The following is a 14,848-nucleotide window of genomic DNA, read 5'->3' as shown; positions in this document are numbered from 1 at the left end:
ACACAGCAGCCTCAGTCTGAGCCTGGCTTAGTCAGTCCTAGGCCATTTAATGGTGATTTTGGTCATTGCAGGGGCTTCCTGGCACAGTGTGAGTTACTTTTTACTCATCAGCCATCCAAATATACTTCTGATGGTTCGAAGATTGCTCTCATCATGTCCCTCCTGGTCGACGACGCTCTTAATTGGGCTATTGCAGCAGTAGAGAACAACCCTGTCTTTGCCACTAACTACTCTCAGTTTAAGAGTGAGTTTCAAGCTGTGTTTAACCACCCTACTGACGGACAAGATGCTTCCAGCCGTTTGCTAGTTATTCGCCAAGGGTCACGTTCTGTGGCTCAGTATACTTTGGAGTTCCGGATCCTTGCTGCTGAAAGCCAGTGGAACGACCACGCCCTTCTTAGTGTCTACCGCAAGGGGCTGAGTGATTCTATTAAAGATCTTTTGGTCCGTGACAGCCCACAGACTCTTAATGAGCTCATATCCCTGGCCCTTAAGATGGGAACACGACTTCAGGAGCGCCATGCGGACCGAGCCCAACGAAGCTCTCCTCCTCCTGGGTCCAGTCGCTCTGCTTCAGTGACCCGCACTTCACCATCTCCTCGCTCCACTCCACAACCTCGACAGCTTATGCTCCCCCCTGCTCCCTCTTCACCCGGGCCTGCCGAGCCCATGGAGATCGGCCGGTCCCGGCTGACACTAGCTGAGAGGGAACAAAGGCTCACCAACCAGCTGTGTCTTTACTGTGGTGAGCCAGGACATTTCATCAAGGTCTGCCCGATCCGCCCAAAAGACCCAGCTCGCCGGTAGGGGCTATACTGGTGAGCCAAACAACTCTTCCCCAGCCCAAGAATCATTCCAACCGACTTTTCCCTGCAACCTTGACCTGGAATGAAGAGACACTGTCTGTTAGTGCCCTCATTGACTCCGGTGCAGACGAGTGCCTCATGGACATCTCTTTGGCTCACCAGGCGGGCATTCCTTTAGTTCCTTTAGATCGCACACTGTCTCCCCAAGCGATCGACGGACACTCCATGGGAACTATATCCTTTTCCACAGAACCCCTCACACTCACTCTGTCTGGAAATCACTCTGAAACCATCCGCTTTTTTGTTCTACACGCCCCAACAGCGCCCCTGGTGTTGGGTAGACCTTGGTTGGAGAGGCATGAACCTCACATCTCCTGGGCCTCTGGTCGTATTTTGGGCTGGAGCACCGCATGCCATGCAACCTGTCTGCGCTCCGCCCTGTCCCCTTCTAGCAGACCCAAACCCATGTCCTCTCCCCCCGACATCACTGGTGTTCCACCTGTTTATCATGACCTTGCCTTGGTATTCAGTAAGGATAAAGCACTCTCACTTCCTCCGCACCGGCCCTATGATATTGGCATTGACCTCCTGCCTGGGGCTCCCTATCCTAAGTCGCATCTCTACAACATCTCCCTACCAGAGAAGGAGTCGATGCACAACTACATTGCGGAGTCCCTGCTCTCTGGCATCATCAGGCCGTCGTCCTCGCCTCTGGGGGCAGGCTTCTTCTTTGTAGACAAGAAGGATGGTGGTCTGAGACCTTGCATTGACTATCGTGGTCTCAATGACATCACAGTGAAGAATAAGTATCCACTTCCCCTTATTAGTTCCACTCTTGAGCCACTCACTCATGCCCGAGTGTTCACTAAGCTTGATCTCCGCAATGCCTACCACCTAGTTCGGATCAGAGACGGTGACGAGTGGAAGACGGCCTTCAACACCCACCTTGGCCATTTTGAGTACCTTGTGATGCCTTTTGGGCTTTCCAATGCCCCGGCGGTGTTTCAAGCCCTCGTGAATGATGTGCTACGAGATATGCTAAACATCTTTGTGGTGGTGTATTTGGATGACATCCTTATCTTCTCCAGGTCTGTGGAGGAACACCACCAGCATGTCCGCCTTGTTCTCCAGCGGTTGTTGGAGAACCGCCTGTTCGTCAAGGCTAAGAAGTGTGTCTTCCACTCTGACTCTGTGACATACCTTGGCAACGTTGTGGAAGCTGGACAGATGCGTGCGGATCCTGCCAAGGTCAAAGCCGTGGAGGAGTGGCCACGTCCTACTAACCGGACTCAGCTCAGACGATTCCTGGGTTTCGCCGGTTTTCTACGCCGGTTTATCAAGGGTTACAGTCAGATCGCTGCCCCCCTTAATGCTCTAACCTCCGTTTCGCGTCCCTTTTCCTGGACGTCTCGAGCCGAGACAGCCTTTTCCAAGCTCAAGAGTCTGTTCTCCACAGCACCCGTGCTAATCCACCCTGACTCGACAAGACAGTTCATTGTCGAGGTGGACGCTTCTGACACAGGCATCGGAGCCGTCCTTTCCCAGAGGTCCGAAGAGGATCAGAAGATTAATCCGTGCGCCTATTTCTCCAGGAGCTACGACCCCGCAGAGAGGAACTACGACGTGGGAAACAAGGAGCTGTTGGCGGTCCACGACGCTCTGAAGGAATGGAGACACTGGTTGGAGGGAGCGAAGCTGCCGTTCATCGTGTGGTCAGACCACAAGAATCTGACCTACTTGAAGACGGCGAAGAGGCTTAACTCCAGGCAGGCCCGCTGGGCCTTATTCTTCAGCCGGTTTGATTTCACCCTCACCTACCGCCCAGGTTCCAAGAACGTCAGAGCGGACGCTCTCTCTCGTCAGTTCTCTAACGAAGATCCTGCTGTCCAGGAGGAATCGGATTCCGACACCATCCTGCCCCCTGCCCGGGTGGTAGGTGTAGTCACGTGGGCCATCGACGCTGTGGTGAGGCAGGCCTTAGAGAACCAGCCCGACCCTGGCAACGGCCCTCAGAACAGACAGTTTGTTCCTGATGCCGTCCGTACACCGGTATTGGAGTGGGGGCACTCCAGCCGTGTTGCCTGTCACCCTGGAGAGCGCAGGACAGCTTCGTTCATTGCTCAGAGGTTCTGGTGGCCAACCCTCAAGAAGGATGTCAGGGAATTTGTGGCCGCCTGCACCGTCTGCGCCCGTAGTAAGGCTTCACACAGGCCTCCTGCAGGCCTGCTACAACCCCTTCCTATTCCGAGTCGGCCTTGGTCTCACATAGGTATGGACTTCGTTACTGGGCTTCCTGTGTCCCAGGGCTGTGACACCATTCTGACGGTGGTCGACCGATTCTCTAAAGCAGTTCATTTTGTCCCTCTCCCCAAACTCCCGTCTGCTGCTGAGACGGCTGACCTCCTAACCCTCCATGTTGTCCGCCCCCACGGCATTCCTTCTGACATCGTGTCAGACCGTGGTCCCCAGTTCATCTCCAAGGTGTGGAAGGCCTTTTGCAAGGGTATTGGAGCCACGGCCAGCCCCTCCTCTGGATACCATCCACAATCCAATGGGCAGACGGAGCGCGCTAACCAGACAGTTGAGGAGACTCTTCGCTGTGTTGCCTCCAGCAACCCCTCTTCTTGGGCTAAGTACTTACCCTGGGTGGAATATTCCCTCAACACCATGGAGAGCTCTGCCACCGGCATGTCACCCTTTCAATGCTCGCTGGGTTACCAACCCCCTCTGTTTCCCGAACAGGAAGTGGAGGTAGCAGTTCCCTCCACCGAAGCCCACCTCCGCCGGTGTCGACGCATCTGGGAGGCTGCCCGCGCTGCGTTACTCCGTGCCTCTGCACGTACCCAGCGTGGTGCCAACCGCCGGAGGGTGCGTGCACCTGACTATCAGCCTGGTCAGAAGGTCTGGCTATTGGCCCGGGACCTGCCCCTGCAGACGTCCCAGACTTCAACCCGCAAGTTGAATCCTCGTTATGTCGGACCCTACACTGTGGACAGTGTTATCAACCCCGTTGCAGTTCGTCTGAATCTCCCTCCTGCTCTTAAGGTTCACCCGGTGTTCCACGTGTCCCAGATTAAGGCCGTGGCCACTAGTGCCTTGTCTCCCCCTACCTCCGCCCCTCCACCCCCCCGAGTCCTGGCTGGTGGTGATCCTGTTTGGACGGTTCGGAAGCTGCTCGCCGTCCGCCGCCGTGGGAAAGGATTCCAGTACCTGGTGGACTGGGAGGGCTTCGGCCCTGAAGACCGTAGCTGGGTGCCCCGTTCCTACCTGGCTGACCCCTCCCTGCTGGACGATTTCTATCGGGACAATCCAGGTGCCCTAGGACAGTCGTCCGGTGCCTCCCCTAAGGGGGGGGGTACTGTTGTGCCACACGTTCCTGGTCCCTCCCCTGCACGCCATCTAAGGGCAAGGGCCGGGCGTCTCTCTCAGCCTGCTGCAGCCAGCACAGGTGTGGCTGGTTCCAATCAGCCCAGCTGCTCCACATCCCAGCCATCAGAGAGCAGCCTACATAAACCGCTGAGAGCCGGCGCCCGACGCTTGAACGTTGACTCCTGTGGTCAGTATAGACAGCATTTAGAATTACAGTTATCTAGTAGTATTCTGTGAGTTAGTTAAAGGAGAACTTGGTGCTCGTTTGTTCCATGCTGATTCTGCTTTCTGCTTCGTTCCAGGCTCCCTCCTCCACAAACCCAGTGTCTCCCACGCCTCGCCGCCTCCCCGGGATCCCTCCGCTCCTCCGTAAAGTTTCATTAAACTCTGTTATACTTTATTACTGCCTCCGTTGTCTTTGTCCTTGAGGGTCCCTGGTACATTTGGTTCAACAGCTCTGGTCGAGCCTAACAACACACCTTCATTCATGTACACAGAAAAAAAATTAGGGAACACAACAGATTGCATATAATTTATAAACAAAACACTTTGCATTCCATTCGAAAGGACGTTCCCTTTAGATTTCCGATCCTTAACATTTTACATTTATCATAATTAAGCTTAAGGCCAGATTGCTGTGAAAATATGTCCAAAAGATTAAGAAGGTTCCGCAAACAATGAGGAAAAATCTTATCTTTGTGAATCAGCCTTTTCTGACATGAACTTCATCAAGAACAAACACAGAACACGCCTCACTGATGCACATCTGCAAGACTCACTCAGAGTTGCAGTGTCAAGTTACACACCAGAGTACAACACACTAGTTAACAGCATGCAATGCCAGGCTTCCCACTAACTGACAAAGAAACAGATAACAGATTTGGTGTCCAGTTCAAAGTGTGACATGATTTAAAAATTTGAGAGTTTACTTTTGTATTTTACATGAGTTATTATTTGTACAAACATGGTGCAAAGTAATTCATGATTTCTTAAAAAATGTTAGTGGCTAGCTAGTTAAAATGGGATATTGTGATTTCACAAGACTGTCTTAGAAGTGATCATTTGAAAATGTTAAATTTGAAAAATGTGCACTTATAGAGAAAATATAAAAATAAAGTGTTGCAAATTGATATTTATCTGTTTCTATATATATTTATTGTGAGAAATCGTTAAGATGATCAGTGTTTCCACAAAGATAAATATCATTAATTATTAATAATAACAGAGTTAAAGGTAAATTGAGCAAATTGGCTACTTCTGGCAATTTATTTAAGTGTGTATCTAACTGGTAGCCCTTCGCATTAATCAGTACCCAAGAAGTAGCCCTTGGTTTCAAAAAGGTTGGTGACCCCTGCTCTAATGTGTGACTACCATCTAATGGTCACATTTATCATTACACCATGTACCAAATAAAATTGCTTCGAGGTCGGTAAGCACAACCAGAATTATTCCGTACATTAGGCGCAACGGGTTATAAGGCACAGTGTTGATTTTTGAGAAAATGAAAGGCTTTTAGATGCGCCTTATCGTCCGAAAAATACGGTAATTTCAGTGTACCTACAAAGCAATTACACTTTAAAGGCCTACTGAAACCCACTACTACCGACCACGCAGTCTGATAGTTTATATATCAATGATGAAATCTTAACATTATAACACATGCCAATACGGCCGGGTTAACTTATAAAGTGACATTTTAAATTTGCCGCTAAACTTCCGGTTCGAAACGCCTCTGAGGATGACGTATGCGCGTGACGTAGACCGGCGAACACGGGTATGCCTTCCACATTGAAGCCAATACGAAAAAGCTCTGTTTTCATTTCATAATTCCACAGTATTCTGGACATCTGTGTTCGTGAATCTGTTTCAATCATGTTCATTGCATTATGGAGAAGGAAGCCGGGCAAGCAAAGAAGAAAGTTGTCGTTGCAAAATGGACGTATTTTTCGAACGTAGTCAGCCACAACAGTACACAGCCGGCGCTTCTTTGTTTACATTCCCGAAAGATGCAGTCAAGATGGAAGAACTCGGATAACAGAGACTCTAACCAGGAGGACTTTTGACTTGGATACACAGACGCCTGTAGAGAACTGGGACAACACAGACTCTTACCAGGATTACTTTGATTTGGATGACAAAGACGCAGACGTGCTACTGTGAGTATGCAGCTTTGGCTTCTAAACATTTGATGGCTTGACCGTATGTGCGCAACTTTTTTTTGCGTATGTACGTAACTTTTTTAAAATATATAAGCTTTATGAACCTTGGGTTAGGTGAACGGTCTTTTGGGCTGAGTGATTGTGTGTGTTGATCAGGTGTTTGAATTGTATTGGCGTGTTCTATGGAGCTAGGAGCTAGCAGAGGAGCTAGGAGCTAGCATAACACGTACCGTACCGTACGTGCGCGTCACATACGTAACTTTTTAAAAATATATAAGCTTTATGAACCTTGGGTTAGGTGAACGGTCTTTTGGGCTGAGTGATTGTGTGTGTTGATCAGGTGTTTGAATTGTATGCGTGTTCTATGGAGCTAGGAGCTAGCAGAGGAGCTAGGAGCTAGCATAACAAACACGCAGGTGTTATTATGCAGGATTAATTTGTGGCATATTAAATATAAGCCTGGTTGTGTTGTGGCTAATAGAGTATATATATGTCTTGTGTTTATTTACTGTTGTAGTCATTCCCAGCTGAATATCAGGTACCGTGAGTATGCAGCCTTGGCTGCTAAACATTCGATAACTTGACCGTATGTGCGCGTCACGTACGTAACTTTTTAAAAATATATAAGCTTTATGAACCTTGGGTTAGGTGAACGGTCTTTTGGGCTGAGTGATTGTGTGTGTTGATCAGGTGTTTGAATTGTATTGGCGTGTTCTATGGAGCTAGGAGCTAGCAGAGGAGCTAGGAGCTAGCATAACAAACATGCAGGTGTTATTATGCAGGATTAATTTGTGGCATATTAAATATAAGCCTGGTTGTGTTGTGGCTAATTGTGTTTATTTACTGTTGTAGTCATTCCCAGCTGAATATCAGGTACCGTGAGTATGCAGCCTTGGCTGCTAAACATCCGATAACTTGACCGTATGTGCGCGTCACGTACGTAACTTTTTAAAAATATATAAGCTTTATGAACCTTGGGTTAGGTAAACGGTCTTTTGGGCTGAGTGATTGTGTGTGTTGATCAGGTGTTTGAATTGTATTGGCGTGTTCTATGGAGCTAGGAGCTAGCAGAGGAGCTAGGAGCTAGCGTAACAAACACGCAGGTGTTTTTATGCAGGATTAATTTGTGGCATATAGATGTAAGCACAAGTTAACACTTGCAGGGCATTACTGCCTGACGCACCTCCGACAGTGCCATGTGGTGCTGGCTGCAGGGTCGTCAGCCGGGAGCCACCCTTCACAGATGTTTCGCTCCTTTAATCCCGGAACATCTCTGGGTGGTGGAGCAGCGACAGGGACGTCTCCCTGCCACCCCCTGCAGCCAGCTGGAGGATCCATAGTGTACCCACATTCTAACCCCGGTGTTATTGCTGTTGTGTATATGGAATGAGTCCCAAGGGACTATGCATGGCAGGGACGTCCATCTCCCTGAGTCAAGCGTGGGCCTGACCGCATACCATAACATGGCAGCAGGGAAGCCTCCCTACTGCCCCTTGTCTACACGCCTTGCTTTCCCCACGCCTTGTCGTTTCTTCTGAGCCACAACCAGAAGCTCCCCTGTTCTGCCTCCTCTGCCAGGGCTTTGAGGGCCTTCTTTAGATTGGAGCCTTTGATCCCAAGGGACTTTAGGAGTCGCTGGGTGGATGCTCCAGTGTAGCCTCGACAGCCAACTTCTACTGGATAGGTGAAGGGCCTCCATCCTGCTTGTGCACACTCACTTGCCAGCTCTGAGTACTTGTCCCTCTTTCTTTCAAAGGCAGCCTCCATTCCCTCTTCCCATGGTACCGTTAATTCTACCATGATGACAGTTTTAGTAGAGGTGGACCACAGGACAATGTCTGGGCGTAACGAGGTTGTTGTGATCTCTTGAGGGAACTTCAACTGACGATCTAGATCAGCCCTCATGTTCCATTCTCCGCCAGCTGACAGGAGAGACTGGATGCTCTTGCTGCTGCTCTGAGGCTGGCCACCTTGCTTGACAAACTTAATCAACCGCTGAGCTGTTCCCGGACTGGCCCCATTTGCTTCCACTCTGCGTGCCTCCAGGATTTCAGCTAGCCTTCGCAGGACGCGGTCGTGCCGCCATCCATACCGGCCCTGCGACAAAGCTACCTTGCAGCCAGAAAGAATGTGACGCAAGCTTGGGTTCTGGGAGTCACAGAGCTGGCAGGTCACCTCTGCCCCGTACCACACATGCAAGTTCCCGGGACTGGGGAGGGTATCGTACGTGGCCCTGATGAGGAAACTTAGCCTCGCCTGGGGCATCTTCCACATGTCTGCCCACGTAACAACTCTGTTGACAACAGCCTCCCAATTGGTCCATCTCCCTTGCTGCTGTTGGCCCACAGCCTTGATCATATAGCTCTCCTCTTCCATCTTAACCACTTCTGAGATCACCAGATCTTTTCTTTCCTTCCTTGAGGCTTTGGACCACATCTTGGATGCTGCTCCCCATCCAAAGCCGGCTCTGCCAGACTGTATCTGTCCTACCATCTCCTGGTGTTTCAGTCGGACGATGGCCTGGTCTACTGTCTGCGTCGCATTCCACTTACGCCCTGTACAGACTTGGGTCTTGGTGTTACGGACAGACGGATCAGGTGAGTCTCTGAGCTCGAACACGAGCCTCACCTTCTCCTGTTTGTAGCCCAAGCTGATGGATTTCAGTGGCAGCTTCAGAATGGTTCTTCCAAACAGCGCCGTGTTGGAAAGACATCTGGGAAGGCCCAGCCACTTGCGAATGTAGTTGTTGGCTTTTGAGTCCATCTTGAGGACTGTTGTGGAGGTGATGTCGCACAACTTCAAGGGCCACATCAGGCGATGGTATAAGGTGAACTGGTAACACCAGACCTTGAATTTCCCTGGAATATGGCTTTGGTCAATTGTGTTCAGGCCATCCTTCAGCTGAGAAGTGACAGAGGCAGCCATGTGCTTATCAGACATGTCAGCAGTGTAACGCCTTCCGAGGCTCCGCACAGGTTGGTCGACCACGCGTGGGATTAATTCACCATCCACTGAGAATGAGATGTTGTCATTCCTGGCTCCTTTCCGGATGGAGAGGCTGCGGGACTTGGCAGGTTTTATTTTCATCCGTGCCCATGCTAGGAGCTCCCCGAGTCTTTTCAGGAGTCTGGAGGTACATGCAGCCGTCTGGAGGAGGATGGTAACATCATCCATGTAGCCCCGCAGCGCCGGGAGTCGCTGGCCTGACTCAGATCTCACTCCTCGGGCCATCTGTCTTCCACCGATAAGGATGATCTCGAAGGCTGTTATGAACAGTATTGGAGAGATAGAGCAACCCATTGCTATTCCCTTCTCTAACTGGTGCCAACCAGTTGAGATCTCCTGAGTCGTGTAGCAGACTTTGAAGTTGTTAAAGTAGTTTACTACCAGGCTTTGGATGCATGATGGAATGTGGAAGAAGTTGAGTGCAAAACTGATGAGTTGATGTGGAACCGATCCATAGGCATTGGCCAGATCCAACCAAACCACATGCAGGTCCGCTTTGTTGCGCTTGGCTGACTGGATTTGCTCCCAGATCATGGCCGAGTGCTCCACGCAGCCAGGGAAGCCTGGAACGCCTGCCTTCTGACAACTGGTGTCGATGTAATTGTTTGCCAGAAGGTAGTTGGTCATCCGCTTCGCCACCACGGTGAAGAAAAGCTTCCCTTCCACATTCAGTAGGGCAATACCTCTGAACTGGTCAATGTTACAAGAATTACTCTCTTTTGGGATAAAAGTTGTTATTGCTCTGCTCCACGATGATGGTATGGACTGGGTTTTCCAGGCAACGCCCATCAGCTTCCACAACAGCTTCAGGAGTCCAGGACAGTTTTTGAAAACCTTGTAAGGTACCCCGTTCGGTCCGGGTGCTGAAGCAGTTCTTGCACGCTCAACCACTTGCTTAACCTCAGCCCATCTCGGGGGGGTGGTGTCAAACTGCGAGGAAGGCTCAGGTGGGCGAGGTACGTGCCCCGGTGATCCGAGGGGGAGATCCTTTTGGCTATCACTGAGCTGGACTTTGATGTGTTCCTCCAACTCCTGCTCACTGGTCTGGAGTGTCCCGTTCTTCTTTTCCTCTAGCAGGCTTCGAGCATACTTGAAGGGGTCCCGGAAGAAGCTTGCCCTTGCTTTCTCCCTGCGGCTTCTGCGTTTCCTGATTCTTTCAGCTCTCCTCAGTTGTGCGAGTCTTACTTTAATCTGGTCCCACAGGTTCTTCAGGCCGACTTTCTCCTGGTCATTGGCTTTCCTCCACTGCTTGCGTAAGAGGCGGCGTTCCTTTACGAGCTGGAGGATTTCTCTCTCCCGTCTCCCGCTCTGTTTGGGAACGATCTTCCTCTGTGGCATCAATCCAAAACGCTCTTTCCCTTCTTCGTAGATGATGTCTCCCATAATGTTTAGTTTGGAAGTTACACTGCCTCTTAGCGCACTTTGGAGGGTGGTGCATAAGTTAAAATCGAAGCTGCTCCAGGAGTCTTTGTCGTTGGCTTTTGGCCACTTCACTTTGGCTTTCCGGATAAGCTTCTCTGATGTTCCTCTTGTGGGTTCTCTACTTGGTGTTTCACTGTGCTGTGGGCTGTGCTGTTGTTGCTGCACATCCTGCAGGGAAGGCTGGTCCTCCTCTCTCTCACCAGTTGCAATGGTGGGATCAATAGCACTGTGGTGCTCAACCTGGCTAAGATTCCTCCTTGTCTGATCTGCTTCTGCAGTGCAAGCTTGCATCTGGTTGCGGCCACCGCCGCATTTTGCCTTTCCCTGGTGTATTCGCAGGCCCCTGTAGGTTGTTTCCTTGGCCCACCCACAGCCACATTCTCTGAGGATCCTCTGCTCGTTCGTCATTGTCGTGCCAGTCGTTTCCGTGTAATCCGTCCTGATTGGTCCATCTTTCATCCCGCCTCTCGGTGGACCACCGGGCTGTTTCTTCCTTAAATTGCTTGTAGTTAGGTTAGGGAGTCCATGGAGCTTGCTTCACAGACATGTGGAAAAGGGTAACTAGCCCCTCCACCCCTGGTGCAGTCTTTCCTGCTGCCAGCCAGTCTTCCCTGGCAGCCCACCAGTCTTTTCCTGGATGCCAACTGCTCTATTCACAGTAGTCACTGGAAAGCCAGTTAAGATAGATGTAAGCACAAGTTAACACTTGCAGGGCATTACTGCCTGACGCACCTCCGACAGTGCCATGTGGTGCTGGCTGCAGGGTCGTCAGCCGGGAGCCACCCTTCACAGATGTTTCGCTCCTTTAATCCCGGAACATCTCTGGGTGGTGGAGCAGCGACAGGGACGTCTCCCTGCCACCCCCTGCAGCCAGCTGGAGGATCCATAGTGTACCCACATTCTAACCCCGGTGTTATTGCTGTTGTGTATATGGAATGAGTCCCAAGGGACTATGCATGGCAGGGACGTCCATCTCCCTGAGTCAAGCGTGGGCCTGACCGCATACCATAACATGGCAGCAGGGAAGCCTCCCTACTGCCCCTTGTCTACACGCCTTGCTTTCCCCACGCCTTGTCGTTTCTTCTGAGCCACAACCAGAAGCTCCCCTGTTCTGCCTCCTCTGCCAGGGCTTTGAGGGCCTTCTTTAGATTGGAGCCTTTGATCCCAAGGGACTTTAGGAGTCGCTGGGTGGATGCTCCAGTGTAGCCTCGACAGCCAACTTCTACTGGATAGGTGAAGGGCCTCCATCCTGCTTGTGCACACTCACTTGCCAGCTCTGAGTACTTGTCCCTCTTTCTTTCAAAGGCAGCCTCCATTCCCTCTTCCCATGGTACCGTTAATTCTACCATGATGACAGTTTTAGTAGAGGTGGACCACAGGACAATGTCTGGGCGTAACGAGGTTGTTGTGATCTCTTGAGGGAACTTCAACTGACGATCTAGATCAGCCCTCATGTTCCATTCTCCGCCAGCTGACAGGAGAGACTGGATGCTCTTGCTGCTGCTCTGAGGCTGGCCACCTTGCTTGACAAACTTAATCAACCGCTGAGCTGTTCCCGGACTGGCCCCATTTGCTTCCACTCTGCGTGCCTCCAGGATTTCAGCTAGCCTTCGCAGGACGCGGTCGTGCCGCCATCCATACCGGCCCTGCGACAAAGCTACCTTGCAGCCAGAAAGAATGTGACGCAAGCTTGGGTTCTGGGAGTCACAGAGCTGGCAGGTCACCTCTGCCCCGTACCACACATGCAAGTTCCCGGGACTGGGGAGGGTATCGTACGTGGCCCTGATGAGGAAACTTAGCCTCGCCTGGGGCATCTTCCACATGTCTGCCCACGTAACAACTCTGTTGACAACAGCCTCCCAATTGGTCCATCTCCCTTGCTGCTGTTGGCCCACAGCCTTGATCATATAGCTCTCCTCTTCCATCTTAACCACTTCTGAGATCACCAGATCTTTTCTTTCCTTCCTTGAGGCTTTGGACCACATCTTGGATGCTGCTCCCCATCCAAAGCCGGCTCTGCCAGACTGTATCTGTCCTACCATCTCCTGGTGTTTCAGTCGGACGATGGCCTGGTCTACTGTCTGCGTCGCATTCCACTTACGCCCTGTACAGACTTGGGTCTTGGTGTTACGGACAGACGGATCAGGTGAGTCTCTGAGCTCGAACACGAGCCTCACCTTCTCCTGTTTGTAGCCCAAGCTGATGGATTTCAGTGGCAGCTTCAGAATGGTTCTTCCAAACAGCGCCGTGTTGGAAAGACATCTGGGAAGGCCCAGCCACTTGCGAATGTAGTTGTTGGCTTTTGAGTCCATCTTGAGGACTGTTGTGGAGGTGATGTCGCACAACTTCAAGGGCCACATCAGGCGATGGTATAAGGTGAACTGGTAACACCAGACCTTGAATTTCCCTGGAATATGGCTTTGGTCAATTGTGTTCAGGCCATCCTTCAGCTGAGAAGTGACAGAGGCAGCCATGTGCTTATCAGACATGTCAGCAGTGTAACGCCTTCCGAGGCTCCGCACAGGTTGGTCGACCACGCGTGGGATTAATTCACCATCCACTGAGAATGAGATGTTGTCATTCCTGGCTCCTTTCCGGATGGAGAGGCTGCGGGACTTGGCAGGTTTTATTTTCATCCGTGCCCATGCTAGGAGCTCCCCGAGTCTTTTCAGGAGTCTGGAGGTACATGCAGCCGTCTGGAGGAGGATGGTAACATCATCCATGTAGCCCCGCAGCGCCGGGAGTCGCTGGCCTGACTCAGATCTCACTCCTCGGGCCATCTGTCTTCCACCGATAAGGATGATCTCGAAGGCTGTTATGAACAGTATTGGAGAGATAGAGCAACCCATTGCTATTCCCTTCTCTAACTGGTGCCAACCAGTTGAGATCTCCTGAGTCGTGTAGCAGACTTTGAAGTTGTTAAAGTAGTTTACTACCAGGCTTTGGATGCATGATGGAATGTGGAAGAAGTTGAGTGCAAAACTGATGAGTTGATGTGGAACCGATCCATAGGCATTGGCCAGATCCAACCAAACCACATGCAGGTCCGCTTTGTTGCGCTTGGCTGACTGGATTTGCTCCCAGATCATGGCCGAGTGCTCCACGCAGCCAGGGAAGCCTGGAACGCCTGCCTTCTGACAACTGGTGTCGATGTAATTGTTTGCCAGAAGGTAGTTGGTCATCCGCTTCGCCACCACGGTGAAGAAAAGCTTCCCTTCCACATTCAGTAGGGCAATACCTCTGAACTGGTCAATGTTACAAGAATTACTCTCTTTTGGGATAAAAGTTGTTATTGCTCTGCTCCACGATGATGGTATGGACTGGGTTTTCCAGGCAACGCCCATCAGCTTCCACAACAGCTTCAGGAGTCCAGGACAGTTTTTGAAAACCTTGTAAGGTACCCCGTTCGGTCCGGGTGCTGAAGCAGTTCTTGCACGCTCAACCACTTGCTTAACCTCAGCCCATCTCGGGGGGGTGGTGTCAAACTGCGAGGAAGGCTCAGGTGGGCGAGGTACGTGCCCCGGTGATCCGAGGGGGAGATCCTTTTGGCTATCACTGAGCTGGACTTTGATGTGTTCCTCCAACTCCTGCTCACTGGTCTGGAGTGTCCCGTTCTTCTTTTCCTCTAGCAGGCTTCGAGCATACTTGAAGGGGTCCCGGAAGAAGCTTGCCCTAAATATAAGCCTGGTTGTGTTGTGGCTAATAGAGTATATATATGTCTTGTGTTTATTTACTGTTGTAGTCATTCCCAGCTGAATATCAGGTCACCCCCGGCTCTCACAGCATCTTCCCTATCTGAATAGCTTCAACTCCCCACTAGTCCTTCACTTGCACTTTACTCATCCACAAATCTTTCATCCTCGCTCAAATTAATGGGGAAATTGTCGCTTTCTCGGTCCGAATCTCTCTCACTTCATGCGGCCATCATTGTAAACAATAGGGAACTTTGCGTATATGTTCAACTGACTACGTCACGCTACTTCCGGTAGGTGCAAGCCTTTTTTTTATCAGATACCAAAAGTTGCAATCTTTATCGTCGTTGTTCTATACTAAATCCTTTCAGCAAAAATATGGCAATATCGCGAA

The sequence above is a fragment of the Entelurus aequoreus genome, linkage group LG18 (assembly GCF_033978785.1).
Source record: "Entelurus aequoreus isolate RoL-2023_Sb linkage group LG18, RoL_Eaeq_v1.1, whole genome shotgun sequence".
Taxonomy (NCBI): Eukaryota; Metazoa; Chordata; class Actinopteri; order Syngnathiformes; family Syngnathidae; genus Entelurus; species Entelurus aequoreus.
This window is presented reverse-complemented; position numbering follows the sequence as displayed.